Source organism: Ursus americanus, chromosome 9 (assembly GCF_024610735.1).
Source record: "Ursus americanus isolate L20-20 chromosome 9, mUrsAme1.1.p, whole genome shotgun sequence".
NCBI lineage: Eukaryota > Metazoa > Chordata > Mammalia > Carnivora > Ursidae > Ursus > Ursus americanus.
The window spans coordinates 62096317-62110949 of NC_142135.1; the positions used below are offsets into that span (position 1 = coordinate 62096317).

Consider the following 14633-nt stretch of genomic DNA (forward strand, 5'->3'; position numbering starts at 1 on the left):
GCTACAGAGTGTTGGAGATATATAGAGAATCCCCTGGGTCAGCATGGCAGAGAGTGGGGAGGTACAAGGGCAAGTGCCTTTGTTGTGCTTCTGTCATAGGGTAAGGCAGGGTAAACTAATTTAGGGTTGGTTTGTTTGGATAATTTCAGCGGACTCTGGACATAAAGGCTGTTCCTGGTTGTCTAGTACCTGAGCCTGGGTTAATTAAGACATGTAAAGTGGTCTAGAGTGTGAGAGCCCAATAAGGGACATGCTTAGGGGGTGTAGACTCCAGATTGGCTGATTTGTATTAGGAAAGCACACCCCAGAGGGTAGAGTTCTCCTGAAAGGGGGAGGGGTTCATGCAGCAACGAAGGAGGCAAGAGGTCAAGACAAGGTGACTCAAGCATATTATCACATTGTCCAGAGCAAGGTGTATCCAGCATATGCATGCAGAGCAGATGTTAAAGCATCAGGCTTACGGAAACTTGGTAAGAGCACCAAGTTTATAGAACATTATTAATGCACTAATGTAGTCACTTTTAGCTGCACCCTACTAGCTCTTTGCTATGGTTGTTTGATCATTGTGGCACTTACCAATTACTCTTGGTATTTTTACATATAATTATATATGTATATGTAGTTATATACGCATATGTAATACAAAAAAAAATATTTTAAAATGAATTCTTAGTCAAAGCCAATTAACATAAAATACACTGATTTTAAAATATCACAATGTAATATGGATGATTATGATGATAATAATTCAGATAAATCAGATAAGAATTTTCAAGATTTTCACCAGATTCATAAATTGTAAAACTCTGATTTTTTTAAAAAATGGTATATAATAGTTTATAATGGCTCTAGTACTTGAAAAAAGAGATTTTGCTTTTTCTTTATTGGTAATGTAAGTTATCCATACCTATAATGTGTTAAACATAGTAAAGAGCTTATAAAGAGTAACAGATCATTGAAAGAAAAATATATTTATTTAGAAAAATAAGGCAAAAACAAAGATGGAGACAAACCATAAGAGACAGTAGGACTATAGGAAAGAAACTGAGGGTTGCTGGAGGGGATATTGGGGGGAGGATGGGGTAACTGGGTAATGGGCATTAAGGAGGGCACTTGATGTGATGAGCGCTGGGTGTTAAATGTAACTGATGAATCACTAAATTCTACCTCTGAAATGAATAGTATACTATATGTTAATCAAGTTGAATTTAAATTAAGTACTTTTTAAAATATATATTTAGAAATAAATTTTTTTAAAAAAAGAAAATCATTATATGAGCCTCTTAACATATTGTTAAATTCAGTTGCTAATATGTTGTTGAGGATTTTTCATCTACGTTATCATGCCCTGTAATTTTCTTTGTGTGGTGTCTTTGGTTTTGGTATCAAGGTAATACTGGCCTCTTAAAGTGAATTTTGAAGTGTTCCCTCCTCGTCTATTTTTGGAGGTAGCTTGAGAAGAATAGATATTAACGGTTCTTTAAATACTTGGTAGAAGTTACTAGTGAAGCCATCTGGTCCTGGGCTTTTGTTCCTTGGACAGTTTTTGGTTACTGGTTCTACCTCCTTTGCTAGTAATTGTTCTGTTCAGATTTTCTATTTATTCATGATTCAGTTTTGGTGGGTTGTATGTTTCTAGGAAGTTATCCATTTCTTCTAGGCTGTCCAATTTTTTGATGTGTAATTGTTCATAGCAGTCTTCTGTGATCCTTTGTATTTCTGTAATATCAGTTGTAATATTTCCTCTTTCATTTCTGCTGATATCCATCTTCTCCTATAAGTAAAAGAAAAAAATTATTCTCCTTTTGATGAGAACTCATAAGGTAACTATCCTACAGCAATGTTAGAGCCATCATGTTGTACATATAACATGTACTTATAAACTAGTACTTATAACTAGAAGTTTGTGTCTTTTCACTGCATTCCTCCATTTTCCTCTCCATGCCCCACACCTCCGGTAACCACTAATCTGATTTCTTTTTCTACGAGTTAGGTTTTCTTTCCACATTTAAGTGACGTGATACAGTATTTGTATTTCTCTGTCTGATTTATTTTACTTAGCATTGTGCCTTTAAGGTCCATCCATGTTCTTGCAAATGGTAGAATTTCCTAGCTTTTTATGGCTGAATAGTATTCCATTGTATAAATATATCACAATTTCTTTACCCAGCCACACACTGATGAACACTTAGGTTGTTTCCATGTCTTGGCTATTGTAAATAATGCCTCTCTGAACATGTGGATGTAGATATTTTTGGGGTTAGTGTTTTGTTTCCTTTGGATATATTCCCAGTGTGGAATTGCTGTATCATATGATAGTTCTATTTTTAATTTTCCTAAGTGTACTCCATACTGTTTGCCATAGTGACTGCACCAATTTACAACCCCACCAACAGTATGCAAGTGTTGTCTTTACTCCATACCCATTGCAGCATTTGTTACCCCTTGTCTTTTAGATGGTAGTCATTCTAATAGGCATGAAGTGATATCTCAGTTTTAATTTCCTTTCCCCTAATTCCTGGTGATGTTGAGCATCTTTTCATGTACATTTTGGCCTTTCATATGTGTTCTTTGGAGAAATGGCTATTCAGATCCTTTGCCCATGTCTTAATTGGGCTATTCTTATGCTACAGAGTTGTGCAAGTTCTTTATATATTTTGAATACTAACCCCTTATCAGATACATGGCTGACAAATATTTTTCCCATTTCATAGGCTTTTTTTCACTTTGTTGATGGGGTTTTTGTTTGTTTTTGCTGTGCAGAAACTTTTTAGTTTGATGTAGTCTCATTTTTTTTTTTATTTTGTTGGTATGCTTAAGGTGTCATATCCAAAAAATCCTTACCACGGTCATATCAAGAAACTTTGTTTCTATGTTTTCTTCTAGGAGTTTCATGATTTCAGATCTTACATTTAAATCCTTAATCCGTTTTGGATTAATTTTTGTGAGTAGTATAAGATACAGGTCCGTTGCAGTCTTTTACATATGAATATCCAATTATCCCAGCACCATTCATTGAAAAGACTGTCTTTTCTCCATTGAATATTCTTAGCTACCTTTTAAATATTGGTTGATTATATATGCTTGGCTTTATTTCTGGGCCCTCAATTCTTTTGCATTCATCTGTTTGTCTGTTTTTATGCCAGTACTATACTGTTTTGATGACCACAGCTTTATTGGATAGCTTGTAATAAGGAAGTATGATGCCTCCTGCTTTGTTCTTTCTCAAGATTTCTTTGGCTATTCAGAGTCATCTTCCATATAAATTTTAGAAGTGTTTTTTTCTACTTCTGTAAAAATGCTATTAAAACCTTGATAGAGATTGCATTGAATCTATAGATGGCTTTTGGTAGTATTGATATTTTAATATATTATTCTAATCCATTAACATGTGATACCTTTCTTTTTTTTTTTTTTTGATTGTAGACCATATTTTCCTTTTTTATTATAATTTTTATTTTGTTCCCCAGTTTTTGATGCAGTGTTCCATGATTCATTATTTGCATGTAACACCCAGTGCACCATTCAATATGTGGCCTCCTTAATACCCATCACTGGCCTATCCCATCTCCCCACCCCCCTCCCCTCTGAAGCCCTCAGTTTGTTTCCCAGAGTCCACAGTCTCTCATGATACCTTTCTATTTATTTGTGTTTTCTTTGATTTCTTTCATCAAAGACTTGTAGTTTTCAAAGTAGAGATTTTTTACCTCCTGAAATGTATTCCTAAGTATTCTGTTCTTTTTTGATGCTGTTGTAAATGAGATTGATTTCATTTTCAGAAAAAAACAAAGTATATTAGTATATAGAATGCTATTGGTATATAGAAATGCTATTAGTATACAGAAATGCTACTGATTTTTGTATGTTAATTTTGTATCCTGCAATTTTATTGAATTAATTGATTAGACTCAACCAAAAAAAAACTGTTAGATCTAAGAATTTTCTCTATATGAGCTCATTTGTCTACAAATAGGGATAATTTTACTTCTTCCTTTCCAATACTGATACCTTTTATTTTTTTAATTTTTTAATTTTTAATTTTTAATTTTTAATTTTTTTGCCTGATTGCTCTAGCTAGGATTTGGAATATTCTGTTGAATGAGAGTGGTAAGAGAGGGTATCCAGTCTTGTTCCTGATCTTAGAAGAAAAGTTTTCAGCCTTTCACCGTTGACTGAAGTTGTGGTCTTGTCATATATGGCCTTTATTATGTTGAGCTATGTTCTTTCTGTGCCTAAATTAAGATTTCTGATCATGACAAAACGTTAAAATTTGTCAAATGCTTTTTCTGCATCTGTTGAGATGATCATATGATTCTTTTCTCTCATTCTGTTAAAGTGATGTATCACATTGATTGATTTGCATATATTGAAACATTCTTATGTCCCAGGGATAAATGCCTCTTGATTGTGGTGTATGATGTTTGTAATGGGCTGCTGATTTCAGTTTGCTTGTGTTTTATTGAGAATTTTTGTATCTACATTCTCAGGGATATTGTCCTGTAGTTTTCTTTTCTAATAGTATCCTTTTCTGGTTTTGGTATCAGGACAATTCTGGCCCTATAAAATGAGTTTGGGAATGTTACTTCCTCTTTGATTTTTTTGAAAGAGTTCAGAAAGATTAGTGTTAATTCTTAAATGTCTAGTAAATTCACCAGTGAAGTCATCAGTCCTGGGCTTTTATTTGTTGTGAGATTTTTGATTAATAATTCAATCTTCTTATTAGTAATGGTCTTTTCAGATTTTCTATTTCATCTGATTCAGTCTTGGTAAGTTGTATGTTTCTAGAAATTTTTCCGTTTCTTCTAAGTTGTCCAGTTTATTGGCATATAGTTATTCATAGTAGCCTCTGATGAACTTTGGAATTACTGTGGTATGAGTTGCAGTGTCTCCTTTTTTGTTATTTTGTTGACTTGAGCCTTTTCTCTTTTATCCATGGTTACTTTTGGTAAGGGTTTGTCAATTTTATCTCTTTTTTTCCTCATTTTTATTTAAATTCTAGTTAGTCAATATACAGTGTAGTATTGGTTTTAGGAGTGGAACTCTGTGATTCATCACTTATATACAACACACAGTGCTCATTATAAAAATGTGCCTTCCTTAATACACATCGCCCATCTAGCCTACCCCCTACCCACCTCTCTCCATCAACCCCCAGTTTGTTTTCTATCTTTAAGTGTCTTTTATGGTTTGTCCCCCCCCCATACATTCATCTGCTTTGTTTCTTAAATTCCACACATAAGTGAAATCATATGGTATTTGTCTTTCTCTGACTGATTTAGCTTAGCACAATACATTCTCGCTCCATCCACATCATTACAAATGGAAAGAGTTCATTCTTTTTGATAGCTGAGTAATATTCCATCATGTATTTATACCACATCTTTTTTTTTTTTAAAGATTTTATTTATTTATGTGACAGACAGCAGGCGAGTGAGAGAGGAAGAAGCAGGCTCCCAGCAGAGGAGCCTGATGTGGGACTCAATCCCGGAACGCCGGGATCACGCCCTGAGCCGAAAGCAGACGCTTTAACGACTGCGCTACCCAGGCGCCCCTATACCACATCTTCTTTATCCATTCATCAGTTGATGGACAGTTGGGCTTTCTCCATTGTTTGGCTATTGTTGATAATGCTGCTATAATCATTGGGGTATATATACCTCTTCAAATCTGTATTTTTGTATCCTTTGTGTAAGTACCTAGTAGTGCAATTGCTGGGTCATAGGGTAGTTCTTTTTTTAACTTTTGAGGAAACTCCATACTGTTTTCCAGAATGGCTGTACCAGTTTGCATTCCCACCAACAGTGCAAAAGTGTCCCCCTGTCTCTGCATCTTCACCAACACTTGTTGTTTCTTGTGTTGTTAACTTTAGCCATTCTGATAGTTATGAGATGGTATCTCATTGTGGTTTTGATTTGTATTTCCCTGATGATGAGTGATGTTGAGTATCATTTTATGTGTCTTTTAGCCATCTGGATGTCTTCTTTGGAAAACTGCCTATTCTTCTGCCCACTTCTTAACTGGATTATTTGGTTTTTGGGTGTTGAGTTTGATAAGTTCTTTATAAGTTTAAGATACTAACCCTTTATCAGAGATGTCATTTGCAAATATCTTCTCCCATTCTGTAGGCTGCCTTTTACTTTTGTTGATTGTTTCCATCACTGTGCAGAAGGTTTTTACCTTGATAAAGTCCCAGTAATTCATTTTTGCTTCTGTTTTCCTTTTAAAGAACCAACTCTTAGTTTGATTAATCTTTTCTATTTTTCTGTCCTCTATTTCATTTATTTCTGCTCTAATCTTTTTTTTTTTAATTTTTTTATTTATTTGACAGAAAGACAGCCAGCGAGAGAGGGAACACAAGCAGGGGGAGAGGGAGAGGAAGAAGCGGGCTCCCAGCAGAGGAGCCTGATGCGGGGCTCAATCCCAGAACACCGGGATCACGCCCTGAGCCAAAGGCAGACGCTTAACCACTGAGCCACCCAGGCGCCCCTCTGCTCTAATCTTTATTATTTCCTTTCTTCTGCTAATTTTGGGCTCAATTTGATCTTCTCTTTCTAGTTCCTTAACATTCAGAGTTAAGTAGTTTATTTGAGATCTTTCTTGCTTCTTAATATAAACATTTATTGCTATGATCTTCCCTCTTAGAACTTACTGCATCCAACAAGTTCTCATATGTTGTGTTTACATTTTCATTTGTCTCGAATTTTTTTATTTCCCCTTTAATTTCTCTTTTGATCCATTGGTTGTTCAGGAGAGTGTTGTTTAATTTCCATGTGTTCATGAATTTTCCAGTTTTCATCAACTTACTGATTTCTAGTTTCAGAGAAGATACTTGTGGTCAGAGAAGATACTTAGTATGATTTAAATTTCATTAATTTGGTGAGACTGGTTTGTCGCCTAAAATATTGTCTATCCTAAAAAATAATCCATGTGTGCTGAGAAGAAAGTGTATTCTGCTATTGTAGAATAGAATGTTCTGTATATGTCTATAGATCCATTTGGTATATAGAGTTATTCAAATCCACTCCTTCTATTTTGATTTTATGTCTGGATGATCTATCCGTTGTTGACAGTGAGGTATTAAATTCCCAATTATTATTGCATTATGTTTATTTATCCTTTTAGCGCTATTAGCATTTACTTTATTTAGGTGCTCTAATACTGGGCACATAAATATTTACAGTTGTTATATCTTCTTGATGTATCGGCCTTTTATAAAATGACCTTCTTTGTCTCTTTTAAACATTTTTAGTTTAAAGTCTGATGTGGGTATAGGTACCTCTGCCTTTTTTTGGTTACCAATTGTTTGAAATGTCTTTTTCCATCCCTTCAGTTTCAGGCTATGTTTGTCTTTAAGGTTAAAGTAAGTCTCTGTAGGTGACATATTGTTGGATTTTTTTTTTATTCATCCAGGAATTATGTTTAGTTGAAAAATTTGATCCACTTACATTTAAAGTGATAACTGATAGGGTAAGGACTTACTGTTGCCATTTTTTTAATTGTTCTCTTGTTGTTTGTAGAGTTGCTGTTTCTTATCCTGTATTTTTTGTTTTGATGTCTTCTCATATTGGAATGCTTTGATTTCTTTCTCATGTTCGTGTATTACTACAGGATTTTCCATTGTGGATACCATGAGGTTTATATAAAGTATCTTACACTTACACACCCATCTTAAATTAATAAAAACTTAACTTTGGTAGAATTTGTAAACTATACACTTGTTATCCACCTTTACTTAACATTTGAGGTTACTGCTCTTACACTTTGCATGTTATTTTTACTTATTTGTTGGTTTCTTTGTAATTCCAGTATAATTAAAATAAATTGCCCTATTAGTTTCAGGTGTACAATATAGTAACAATACTATACATTCTTCAGTGCTCATAATAATAAGTATACTCTTAATGCCCTTTAACTATTTCAGCCATGCCCCCACCCACCACTCCTTTGGTGGCTTTATTGTCTATAGTTGAGTCTGCTTTTTAGTGGGAATGAAAACTTGTGCAGCCACTGTGAAAAACAGTATGGAGTTTCCTCAAAAAATTAAAAATAGAACTATAGTTTGAGCCAGTAATTACACTATTGAGTATTTACCCAAAGAATGTGAAAACACAAATTCAGAAAGATATATGCACCCCTATGTTTATGGCAGCATTATTTACAATAGCCAAATTATGGAAGCAACCCAAGTTTCATCAATAAATGAATGGATAAAAGAGGAGGTGTGTGTGTAGATATATGTATACTATATATATATATATATAATATATATAATGTGTTGTGTGTGTATATACACACACACACACACACACACACACACATACACAATGGGATATTATTCAGCCATAAAAAAATAATGAAATCTTGCCATTTGCCACAACATGGATGGTTCTAGAGGGTATAATGCTAAGTGAAATCAGTCAGAAAATGACGAATAGCATGATTTCACTCATATGCAACTTAAGAAACAAATGAACAAATTAAAAAGACAAACAGAAAAATATTCTTAAATACAGAAAACAAAGTGGTGGTTGCCAGAAAGGAGGTGGGTGGGGGAATGGGTGAAATAGGTGAAGGGGGTTAAGAACACACTTACATGATGAGCCCTGAAAATGTATTAGGATTGTTGAATCACTATACTGTACACCTGAAACTAACACTGCGTTAAGTATATTGGAATTAAAATATTTTTAATTAAAAAAATGATGTATTATAAGGTAATTGGGTATCATGTCTTGCAACTTAAAATTCCAAAGCAGGATTTTAAAAAGTAAGGAAAGATATTCACATTGAAATATAGTGAAACCACAAAAACCAACAAAATACTTTGAAAGGAGGAAGGCAGCACAAAAATAGAGTGGGGAATGTAATCTAGTCCCGTTTAGTGGAGCAAAAAGATTAATAGATTATTTCTCAGTAGAAGCAGTGCAAGCAAGAAGTCAGTGGGATGGTAGATTTTATTTGCAAAATAATCAGAACAACCACACCATTAAATGCTGTCAAATGTCAAAACTAAAACAGTTTAGTAACAAGCTTGATGTTGTTTTTTCGAAGGGAAGATCTATGGATTGGAGGAGTATGTTGCCTCACACACACAGTGAGGTGCTTTTCCTGGGGGATTTCGGGCAAGAGTGAGTTTCATAGAGCATTAGAGGAGGCAATGTGGAAATAGCATGATTGGCTCAGAGGTTGGGTATTTTCTTCTTAGGCTAGCAGGACCTCTTTTCTTGGGTAAGGCGAGTTAGCTAAGGCTGAGTTGGAGGAGTATGATTGGCGTGTGTTAGGTTTCCTTTAGGGTATTTCAGGTAAGTGCAGACTGACTGAGGATTAGATTTGTGATGTGGCCTGGACCACTGGAGCACACTCCATTTTGTGAGTCCCAACATACAAATTAACTTTATTGAAGCCAACCTCCAAATATATACCCAGCAAAAATATCTTTCAAGAACAAGGATAGAATGTGTCAAATAAAACTGGAAGAATTCATCAGCAACACTCACTAAAGGAAATGTTAAAGGGTGTTCTTCAGAAGAAGGCCTAACTTCCTAATGGAGAGAAAAAATAGAACCAAAAAAGTCAATCCCCAAAGTGACAAGAATATCAAGAAAAGGCATCAAAGAATACGTGAGATAATTAAAAAGCACTTGTTAGGTGATAAAAACTCAAGTAAAAAAACAACAAAAGACTGTTCTAAAAATCGGGGTAATTGATTTTAAGGGTGCTAGCAGTTTTTGTTTCTTAATCTAGGTGTGGTTACATGGATTTTCACTTTGTCATAATCCTTAAACTGTATGCTTCTTTGGGCATTATATGTTATAGCAAAAATGTTTTTAAAACTTGACAACATTAGGTGAGCCTCTTCTTATCGTATACCACGTATAAATGATGAAATGGCCCCTCAGACTCCTGAAGCATCTCAGGAGGTTAGGTTGGCTTAAGGGTCAGAAAAAGTTTAGAAAACCTCCTACCCATCCCTCACTACAGATCCTACTTGGCCCCTCCAGGCAGCTGCTTTCAGGGATTCATAGGATCTGATTTTCTGTAAACTATAGCCCCACAGGCCTGCCTTTGATATTAAATTACTATGTGTTTCCCCTCCTCCATGCTCCATACAGCCTACAAGCTTTTGACGCTCTCCTTCACAGAGGTATATTGTTCATTAGCAGGGATGTAATTTCATCCACAGGAAGTCCTCCTGGAGTGAGGGTGCTGTGCTGCCTAGAACTAGTTTTGATAGGATCCTTTTTAAAAAATAGATTTTTCATTTTATTTTTTTAAAAGGATTTGATTAAAACTACCTCAGTAATTTAAGAGAGTAGTCTTAAATGTTTGCACCATATTCACGTGCATGCATACACACAAATTTTGCAAAAACCAAAATGAGTAAAATTGGCCTACTGAAATTTTGGAATAGGCTAAAAAAATGTTTGAAACATTATAAAACCATATTTTTAGCTACTGTACATGAAGATTCTCCAGACATTTCCAGTAATCATGACACTTAACATTGATCTCTAAGGTAACTCTGGCTTCTACTCTCTGTCACTCACTGTCTTAAAAAACAAATCATACTTTGGGGCTAAGCCAAAGTGAAAACTCAAAAAGTAAGAAGCAATTGACTTTCAGAATCTGCAAACTGCTCTGATTTTTGTTTGAGAATAATATTCTACTTAAAGGAACATTTTGAAGTTCCCATTCATTGATCATTTCTCTTTTTCAAACACAGCTATTTTTAAAATATTATTAAACAATGGAGAGGTTTTAGGATTCCTGCCTTGATTTCAGTTTGAGAATGAGGAATTACATAAATTATAATCCTCAGGCTTATTTTTCCTCTCCACACAAATTTCCCTCTCCTATATTTTGCTCCTCTATTTCAAGTAAGCTTCTTTACTTAATTTTAAGAGATAAGATTTTCTGGAATATGAGAAATGGACCCCAAATAATAGTGTAGAGGCATTTCAACAGTTCCTTTCACGAAATTACTGAAAGACAAGGGCAACCAAAGGGTCAGAACTTCCTCTGTTCTCACCTAGATGACAACAGTGTTTTGTTTTGACTTGACTTCTGGTTTGGAATGCTGCAGAAATATTGTTTGTGAGGAAAGGTTATGTGTCTAAATTATAAACTATGAATCAAATACATATCTATGTTGTCATATCAAAACATATATGCAAATATTATATGTTTGTAATGATATGATGTCAGGAAAGGCATGTTACAACTTTAAGCTTAAACTGGGGGGGTTGAGATGCTGCCCAGAGACAGATTTAGCTGAAATACTTAGAACCATCTGTCAAGGCAAGAAGAGGCAAAATACACAGAAGATGGGCGAACAAGAGGACAGGAAGCAGCTAGCTCCCAGAGCACTTCCTCCTAAGAACTATGAGAAACACCCCCACAGCTCTGTCGCTGCCAAGGAACCTTGAAGGGATGCTCAGACTTGGATACCTTCTATTGCTGTGGGTAGTTAGGGGGATGTATGCGAGAGGGGGCATGTTTCTGTCCATACACCCAAAAATATGTTCTGTACTTTCCCTTCCCTTCTTTCCTATCTTCAGTTTTTACTGTTTGCTGTTCTCTGGGTAAATGGAGGAGGGAGGATGATAAACAATCTTTTTGAAAGAAACTCTTATAAGGCTTTTATAAGAAGCTTTTTGCCCTTGGTCCCCAAATAACCATAAGGTAAAATGTTCTGCTACAGTGATCCTTTATTTGGGTTTTTGAAATTCAAGTACCGCTTGACTTGAATCTTCTTTAAAAAACTGGAGGGGGTCAGGGATGGGGATGTCAACAAACTCTTTGCAAAGAGCCAGAGAGTAAATGTTTTAGGTTTGAGGGCCATATGGTCTCTGTTTTAAGCACACAACCTGACACCTAACCTGAAAGCAGCCGTAGACAATAAATGAATGAAGGTAGCAGTGTTCCTATAAAACTTTATTTATGGATGCTGGAATATTCTACTTGTCCGTTTTCTTCTTCCAACCATTTAAACATGTAAAAACCATTCTTAACTTGAGGCCATATCAAAGCAGACCAGATTTGGCACTAGGCTGTATGGAGTTTGCTGATCCTTGACTTAAAAGGTAAGGTCTCTTCCCCAGGAACCTTTAAAGTTAAGGATTAATGAAGGTAATGAGATCCATATTACCTGTACTTGGGATATTAAGTTTAGGTATGTTTTATAATCACTGGAACAATCGGTATGTATTTGATATCTATCATGCTTGTAATGTTTAAGAGAATCTGACATGATAGAGATAATTTGATGGATCAGGGGATTCCAATTAGAATGTAAAATTGATTATAGATGTGATTTTAAGTTGGAAGGAAATTTACTTTATAAACAATAATGGAATGTTTGGAAGAACTTGAGAGTGTCTATAATAGATTTAATAATTTATGAGTTTATGTTCAAGTATGTAAAAAGGATTTACTTGTTTACATAGTAAATTTGCCTGGTCAGGCATTTGAAGCAAAATTTATTGAATAAATTCATAAATGGAATATAAAATGCTTAAAGAATTTGATAAGCTGATTATTTGAGGATATTTATCCTGTTCAATTTAAATCAATCAAACAAAGGGAAAGTAAATCAAAGAATCAAAGAAGGGAAAGTAAAATTCTTATTTTAGATACAGATTTATAAATGGGATAAGATTCGTATGTTATACTTTTTAAAAAGTTAATGAAAAGGATGTTTTAAATTATTTTAAATTATGTACCATTGCCAAGTCAATGTTTCTTAAAAATACAAATAACTGGGACTAAGATTTTCTGTGCAAAAGCCTTTTTGGACTTCAATATTCATGATAAGAGGAATCTATATGGAGCACAATGACACGAAGAAGACAGAAGTTACAGAGAGCCAGAGTGGCCAGTCCATCTTGACAATCAAGGTGCTGCCTGTTTGGTTGCCAGTGATGTTGTACCACACCCTGTGTGGCCACAATGCTGATTGGCATTATGTATTTATGATATACACTCTTGATCAAAATTTTCTATATATGTCTGTGTGTGTGTGTGTGTGTGTGTGTATACACGCACATTCTTGATCCAAAGCAATAGCCAAGCCAGTGCAAACTACTAAGAGCCAATCAAAAGTCATGGATAGAAGGGATCATAATGTTGCTTTGAGAGCTTTGAGGAGGGAAATCCACAAATGTGTTTTAGATCTTCAGCATGATGGGGTGCCTGGGTGGCTTAGTCGGTCAAGTGTCTGCCCTCAGCTCAGGTCATGATCCCAGGGTCCTGGGATCGAGCCCCACATCGGGCTCCCTGCTCCACAGAGAGACTGCCCCTCCCTCTGTCCCTCCCCCTGCTTGTGTGCTCTTTCTCTCCCTCTCTCTAATAAAATAAAACCTAAAAAAAAAAAAAAAACTTCAGATGATCCCTACCAAATGGCTGATACACAGTATTACCTATAATCTGAGAAACACTCTCTGCATAGAAATGTAGATCAGAAAAGTAGTGTCCATCAAAAACTTTCATCTGCTGAATCCTAAATCTTTCCTGAGCATATTTGGAACCAACACCAGCAAACTATAGTCTGCAGCAAAACCTGGCCTGCCACCTGTTTCTGTATAGCCTTCAAACTGAAAATGGTTTTCACATTTTTAATAGTTAAATTCAAAACAAGAATAATAATTTTTGATACATGAAAATTATATACAAATCAAATTTCAGCATCCGTAATAAAAGTTTTATGGAATATAGCCATGCCCACTCACTGGCATGTTGTCTATTGCTGCTCTCACCAGGGCAGAGTTGTGTAGTTGCAACAGACACCATATAGCCTGCAAAACCTAAACGATTTACTATTTGATCCTTTATGTGTAACGTTTGCCACCCATGTTCTAGGCAGAACAACATCATCTCCAGTGAGATGTACTGGGTGGACAAGTCATGGCTGCAACATATTGTTTTTTAATCCCAGGAGCCCTGGGATGACTTAGTGGCCAGAGTTTAAAGATGAGGATATAGCCCCTTGGGCTGTTAACACACAGAGTAGCTCTGGCACACAGGTGCTCCTCATACATATAATTTAAGTGGGATCGGTTTCTCCTAGGATTGTAACGCTCTTGAGAGAGTTAGCAACAGGTTACAGCTAACTTCTTGCTTACCTTTTGCTCTCAAAAAATTTTAGTATTTCATCTGACTCAAAAGACACTTTAATCCTAACTCTTCAGATCTCAAATACCTCTCACACCCTGTCATTTTCAAAGAGGATAAGGAAGATGCCTGTTCTTCATTTAGTATATGGGGTAGCCTATCGTCCTTACTAGGAGCCTCCAGATTAGATGCTAGTCAAGCCTTAAGAGTCCAGATTGCAAAGATGAATTTACTGTAAAACATAAGCTCTCACCAGGACAGGCCCCTTCATGTGTTCACACACATATTATATTAGAAAAGTAAGATTTTTAACTATAATCTTTTGAGATTGGTGTCTCATTCCACTTTGACTTTCTCTCTACCACTCATTTTCTCTTGTCATTGAAAAGACCATAGGTATTTGGGGAATCTAATAGTGAAGGGAAGTGAGATTTTGAATATATTTAGTTTGAGTTACATGGGATTGCATTCATGTGACTACTAGCTGTCTGCTTCTACCCACTATGCCAACACAATGACTTTGC

At 35.4% G+C, this 14633-nt stretch overlaps 1 protein-coding gene across 2 annotated transcripts in view; it reads left to right on the forward strand.

Moving 5' to 3' along the window:
• Positions 1-14633, forward strand: part of CPA6 (carboxypeptidase A6) — a 324775-nt gene that overhangs the window by 164228 nt on the left and 145914 nt on the right. The window lies entirely within an intron of this gene.